The sequence below is a fragment of the Melospiza georgiana genome, chromosome Z (genome assembly GCF_028018845.1).
Source record: "Melospiza georgiana isolate bMelGeo1 chromosome Z, bMelGeo1.pri, whole genome shotgun sequence".
In the NCBI taxonomy this organism is placed as follows: domain Eukaryota; kingdom Metazoa; phylum Chordata; class Aves; order Passeriformes; family Passerellidae; genus Melospiza; species Melospiza georgiana.
In genome coordinates, this window is record NC_080465.1 from 5317407 (window position 1) to 5324770 (window position 7364).

Consider the following 7364-nt stretch of genomic DNA (forward strand, 5'->3'; position numbering starts at 1 on the left):
TGAGCAAGGACAACAGGCCAGCAAGGTGACATCTGAGTGCAAAACCCAAAACCTGCAGGATTATAACCCCACCCCAGTTGTGACAGGGACTGGTCCATCCAGCCTCACCCCTGCCCTGGGTAACCACTCATTTATAGGTCATTTATAGGTATTTATCGGTCATTTATAGGTCAAACACTGGCACAAGCTGCCCAGAAAGGTGAGGGCTGCTCCATCCCTGGAAACAGTCAAGGTCCCTTTGGATGGGGCACTGAGCAACCTGATCTAATTGAAGATATTGCTCAGGGCAGGGCGGTTGGACTAGGTGGCCTTTAAATGTTCCTTCCAGCCCAAACCAGTCTTTACTTCTATGAAAAGAGTCATAAATTGCCCCAAGCACAGGCCAGCTACCCTTACTGCAACCATACAGATCCTTTGGGACCCATCCAATCCTTTCTGCTCCTCCATCCACTTCTCCATGAAGTGCTGGGAATTTGCTTTGGATGAACTTGAGAGCAAATAGGGAGAAAAAGAGCAAGATACCCGTTTATGCCCGGGAGAAGGAAATATCCTGGGGATACCAAGGAGAACAAGGGGTGGGGAAGAAGAAGCCCCAGCTCACCACCCCACTTTCATGGGGCAGGAAAACTCCTGCGCCCAGCATGAGCAGCTGCAGGAGCACTGCACCACTCCTTCCCTCTGCCAGCTCCCAGAAAAGCTCGGCTGTTTCCCGGACCAGCAACACGGCTCAGCAGTGCTCGCCTACTGGGTTTGCAGCAGCGCTGAGGATGTTCCAGCAGGCGGATTGCCCCATGAATATTTACAAGGCAGCAGTGGAACGATGCTGCGGCTCCCTCCGCAGAGAGCGAGCCGCGGGTCCCTGCCAGGGCAGGGCTGCTCCCTGCAGAACTCGAGCGGAGGTTCAGCCCTTTCACACGGTAAATTAACAGCGGCACTACAGCCTGAAAGCGGTGTCAACCGCTTCATTTAGCACAAGTGTTATGTTAACTAAAGGCCCTATTCCGGAGGGGCCTTTGGCCTCACAGAAGCCTAATTTCCATGTAATTTACATTGGCGGGTTGGAGAGTGGCCCTCCTCTCTGTTACTTCCTCCAGCCTATTATGTTCCCAAAACCTGCCCTGAGATGCTCCGGGCAGAAGTAGGGGAGGAGGCTTGCAGGTCCAGAAAGGGAAGGGAACTGAAGCTCCTGATGCCTAATTACTTCGATACTCCACTGCCGAGAGCTTTCAAAACCTGTCCAGAAAAAGCACCACGACCAGGAAAGCAAACAAACTAACGATGGTTATTTCAAACAGTTTGCCAAATATTTTTAAACAAACAAAACTGTCACGCCTTTTTTCACCAAAATGCACAAGCACTTGTGGGAATGTTTCAAATTTCCAAAAGCCAAGCAAAGGTTATCATCAGTACTTGCCCTGACTGTCAGCTTGTGCAGCCTCCTGTTTCTACAAGGAACAGTCAACCCAGAAAGCTTACAAAGCCTGCAATTATAGCAAACAAATATCACTAAATACTCTTCCTTTAATAAATTTAAAAATATTCATGTTTTAATGTGACGGGTGTTTGCAGGGGTCTTAGGACGAGGGGAGAGATGAGGATCTGACTCCATGTTTCAGAAGGCTTGATTTATTATTTTATTATATATATTACATTAAAACTATACTAAAAGAATAGAAGAAAGGATTTCCTCAGAAGGCTAGCTAAGAATAGAAAAGAAAAGAAAGAATGATAGCAAAGGTTTGTGTCTCAGACAGAGAGTCCGAGCCAGCTGACTGTGATTGGCCATTAATTAGAAACAACCACATGAGAACAATCACAGATGCACCTGTTGCATTCCACAGCAGCAGATAATCAATGTTTACATTTTGTAAACACTTTTTGCATTTTTTGCAAGCTTTTACTTCATTGACTGTTCCCCAAGAAATTAAAACCCACAATGGTCCCACATATCCTTTCCTTGCAGGGAGAGGAATAGGATGCACTGCTTTTCATCCCCACTCATGCATCCACACAGGAGAGGATGCAAATGTGACAGAACTTTGTCCTGCACTGCTGGGGCACACCAGGACCTACTGGCAGGCACTGGGCAGGAGGTCCCAGCTGCAGAGCCAGCACTGCTGAGATGGCACAGGGCTGCTGACATTTACACCAGCTTTAAGGGTCTTTTTCATGCTGTCAAAATGCTCTGAAGGGGTCTTACATCAGGGTCTGCTTCACTGTGTCCTTATTAAGCTTTGTATTGAGCTGTGATTACTTGGCACCCATGAACCACACCAGTCTTATCCATCTTCCTCTCCATCCTTGTCAGTGGCCTGGCAGCAGGGGGAACACATTACAATCCATCCCTGCAGTCCTGGCTTTAATTTTCCACAGACCAGGATAGTGCAGCTCAGCCAGGAACAAGCGCTGTGCGAGCAAAGTTGCACCCAGGGCTTGCTCCTCCTCACAAAAATCTCTGCTGGGATGCACCCTAACAGTTTCCCTGGAGTCTGGGGCAATTCTTTACCTGCAACAGGTCTGGTTTTCAGCAGCCACCCGTCACCAGTTCATGGAAATTGAGGGGACACCAAATGGATTTTGTGAGGTGTGATGTTAGCAGGCGACTTCAGCCTCCTCACCTCTGCACCACAGGAACTGTCTGACCTGGGGGGAGCAGCAGACTGAATGCTCTGTCTTAGGAACTTAGGAAGTCACATTTGTGGGACAGCATTTTGAAGAGGACAAGAACATGTGGGTGGCTGCAGAGTGTGAGCAGCTCAAAACCAGGCCTCTTTCTGAACTCCAGCATGCCAGGATTAAAATTCCAGCCCCTGAAACAAACCAGGGGTAAAACCCTGGTTGTTCCTTTTCCTAAAAGAAAGAAAAGCTGTTTCTGACTGTGTGGTATGCCAGCAGGAGCAAAAGGCTTCATCCTGCTGCACAACTTCCAGAGCCAAGAGAAGCCTCTCCAAGAAAGAGTGATAGTCAGATGGGCAAACAAATGTTTATGGCTCCCACTGGGCCAGACCTCAAACTCTGTCTCCCTCCAGCAAAACTCTTACTTGCAAGTGGCCAGGATGTAGCAGAGAACCCTGCCTAAATACAAGCAGAGATTTCAAAGGATGGGCCTGGATCTGAGTAATTTTTTCTGCCTTGTGAGGTGACCCAGGTGAGCCTGATGAAAGCAGCAGACACAGAGTGATGGGCAGGAGAAGGACAGAGGGAGGCTGCAAACCCACAGCTGAGTTACCACTGTGACTTCAGAGCCCTGCTCTACATATGGGAACAATAAGGAACAATTACTCACATCTGGGCTCCTGCCCTTTAAAATCATAATTTAGATTAATAGATTTTGAGTATATTGAGCTGGAGGAGGCTGCTTGAGGTTCAGAATGGCAGCTGCAGGCAGACTGCTGAAATATTAAACTTTCATCATCTAGAGCTTTTCCGTGGCATTTTGAATCTCTTATTAGTGTTAACAAAACGCATCAGGGGGTGCTTTAAATTCTGGCCACACTTTCTGGCTTAATTCCAGAAGCCAAAAATCTCCTCCTTTTTAATGCTGAAACTTGCTGATAGCATTGAAGAAAATGTTTAGCCACAGAATAAAGAGACTGAAAACCTAATGTGCCTCTAAACCTTTTCACTAGGAGCAAGGGGAGAGACAAACAGCTCATTTTCCACTTGACACAGATGCACCTCGACATTAAAAGTTATTGGAAATCACCTAAAATAGAGGAAAACAAGTCAGGCATCTGAAAGGATAAGCAGCTGCCACTTTCAGGGGCACACAATGTGGAGCTCAGCCAGGTTGCATGCAGCAGTAAGGCACCCACACCAGCATCACTCAAAATAGGGATTAAAAGAAATGTGAAGTTGAATTTAATACAATCTTTCTGACCAGACTAAAAGCCCCAAAGGTCTTCACCATAGATGCACCTTCTACAAAAAACTTACAATTAATGACAAAAAGTTGTCAAGAGACCAAGAGCTTTCATTTCCAGTCTGACTTCAGGCAAAACCCTCAACCCCCAGCAAATTGGATTTTATGTGCTGGGGATTCCAAGATTTTCCAGAGCCTGGCAAGTCCTCTTCCTTCATGTACAACTCTTTGGAACCATGTAGCTTGCTCTCTGAGGTGAACTCTTGTAACAAAGGAGGGAATTTGCTCTGAATCTCTCTAACACCCCTTAGTGCAGCTTGCTGCATGGGAATGGCTGAGGTTGAAATCCTCAAAGGAGAGGTCCCAGGTTTGGTGCCTGGGGCTGCTCCTCTTACAGCTGTGCATGTGTGTGCAGAGGGACACTCCTGAAGCCACTCTTTCAGGAGTTCACTATGATTTTACGGTTCAATTCATATAGAAAAAACAGATGTACACACTATCCTAATTCTTGAAGGTAGCTTTCTTCCTTCACTTTTAAAGTTACTCCATCCAATTATTTTGCTGAATTGTGAATGTATGCCAATATTGCTGCCTTGATGGTGGAGAGATGATATAGCTTCAAGTTTCATTTTCAATGGTTTTGTTAAGTTGTTTTAAGTACTTTCTTATCATTTTTTATCAATTTTGATCAATGCTTTTTAAAATATATCTGTACTTCAGATGCTCAGCTGGTGCAAAGGGATGAACTTTCATCATTTATTACAGAACAGTGCTGATTTGCAGCCTGCAGGAATCAACCCATTACTCTTTCAATTCACCTGTATTCCATCCCATGACCATGCTAAACACCCCTTTACTTCCCACGGCCACTACAGGAGCCAAGGGCAGACAGAGAAAGGAAGACAAACTTTAGACAAAATTCCTGTTGCACAGGTGAGAACTGTGCAAGGTGCATATCTGATTGCCTGCATTTTCAAAATAATTTCTCAAGGTCAGGCAGTACCACCAGCCGGGGTCTGTGTACAAATCACAAATGGGATGGGGCTGCAGAGGAACGTGGCTTGAGCTGTTTTGTTTTCCAGCATCACTCTCATTACATGGTTATGACAATGGGCAGATGCCAGCAGCTCACATCCCAGGCAGCAGAACAAGAAATTAATGTTACAACTTACGTTATAAGTTTTTTGACCAGTCACACAAAGCAAAAGCACATGGACAGTAGTTCTATCCAACCACTGTAAGCACAGGTACCTTTGGTTAAACAATGCTTGCTTATTTCAAATACAATACCTGCTTGTGAGCCTTAGAACACAATGCACAGATCTCCATTATTAAGCTTCAAACTTCCTAATATCTTGCTAGATAAACTTTTCTGTAGCTTAGAGAGCTATTCTGACAAGCATTAATACACAGACCATTGTTTTATTTGTCCTTGTTTTCTACTTTTTAAATAATTTTTCTGCTGACCTATCTGATGGCTGCTGCTGAGCTCTAACTACAGTTCTGCTGTCCCTGAGGCCTTTTGCAGCTTTCCCCAAACCCTCTGATTCTGTGGATTCCCGCAAGGCAGAAGGTCCTCATAGTTTGCACCAGGGTGTTCATTTTCCCGGCCTGGCCATGGATATTGTTCCTGCAGAGCTCCTGTCCCAGCCTCTCACCCCACAGCCCAGGGAAGCAGCTCCACTGGCACCAGACAGGTCCCTTGTGTACACACCAGTGTGTCCCCACGCCACCTGTGTCTGTCCCCCGAGCCCATGGGACCCTGATGTGCTCTGGGACCTGCTGGATCCATCAAACCCGCAGGATATGAAACCTGTGTGGACAAATTTTAAACAGCCCTCAAATTTTAAACAGACATTTTTGCTTACACTGGGTGAAAAAGGTGTAAATATCAGAAAGTGTGTTCAATAATGGAGAAAGGCTGGGGAGAAAACTCACAGGGCCACCTGTGAGTAGCAAAATCCCAGTGCAAAGCCCTGGTTGTACCTGCCACAACAGAGGCAGCCTCACCCTTGTCACAAACAAATTGCCTTTATTCAGGAGCACCTAACCCACAAATGCAGCTCAGCTTGGTTTTCAGGGCCATTTTCAGTGAGCACACAAAGAATTAACAAGCTCTCAGCTCCTCTGTTTTATTACGACTGACCTCCCTTGCCTTCTCCGGCTTTCTAGTCCAGTTGGTAAAAAAAATACCCTCAGTTCTCAGTGGATGGAAAACGTGACAGCCTCAGGGACCTCAGAGAGTGAGAGCCACAAACCACATCCTGAGCAATGGCCAGACCTGGGGAAGGTGCTGGGGTGGCTGCTGGGGCTCCTGGCCTGTGTTTCAGGAAGGCACAAGTCTGTGCTAAGCCCAGAGCCAGAGGTGGGGATTACTTTGCCTGCACTAAAGCACAGGAGAAAGTCTGGGCCAATACAAGTTCAGGCTTTGCAGGCACAGATCATTTTTGGCAAGCTGTCCCTTCCTTCAGTTTGGTCCCTGTGCTCAGGGGCTGAGTCCAGGCTGGGGACAGCATCTCTCAGTCAAGCCTTGTTTGAGCTGCTGGGCTCTCCACTGCGAATGAAAAAACTCATATCACAAGTGCAAAGTGGCAGGCAGGAATCACAGAATAAGGTGAGTTGGGAGGAACCCTCAAGGATCATCAGCCCAACAAACCCTGGGCCTGCCCAGCTCTGTCCCCACCATGTGCCTGAGGGCATTGTCCAAACATTCCTGGTCTCTGTGCTCCAAGGAGGTTGGGGATGCTCTTCCAGCACACCAGAGGCCCATCCTAGGGCAAATTGCTCCAGGAAGGCACCATCACTGCCCTGCCCAGCCCAGCACCTGGCACTGCTCACAGGAGCACCCACTCCTGGCCTTTGGCCTCCTGGTGTCCCCCACTGCTTGGCCAGGGCAGAACGCCTGCCTGCCTGCATGGGAACAAAGCCCTGCTCCCCTGCTCCTCATCCCAGCACCCTCTGCCCACCCCCTTTTCAGCAGCGCTGCCTTTTTGCAGTTTAAATGTTCCTTTTTAGAGTGCCTTTTATTTCCAGCTTGGAGAGCAGCGGGGATGAGAGATGGGATAGGGATGCTGAAGTAGTAATTTACATAATCTGATTAACAGAGGATTATCCAATGGCTGCTGAACAGCCTTAGTGTGCTTGAGCTAAAAACCTTACTATTCATTGCTCTCACCACCCTGCAGGGCGGCTGCACCTGCAGCACCAGCTAATACTCTCCTGGGGACTTCAAGGAAGGAGAAAAGCAGGGGCATATTTTTATTATTATCCGGGGGAGGGTTGAGGAGCTGCAGCTCCTTGTGTGCAGCCCCTAATTGATCTGTCTGCATTAGTCACCGGGAAGATGAAATGAAAGCTGAGCCAGTTGGCATTATCAGGAACAGGCATCACCTTTGAAAAGGGACAGCCTGTGTGGCTCCTCCCTGTGGCCAGCTCCGAGGGGCCCATCCTGACCCGCCGTGAGAGGAGCTGGGTGGAAGGGTCCTGCACATGAAAGGACCTG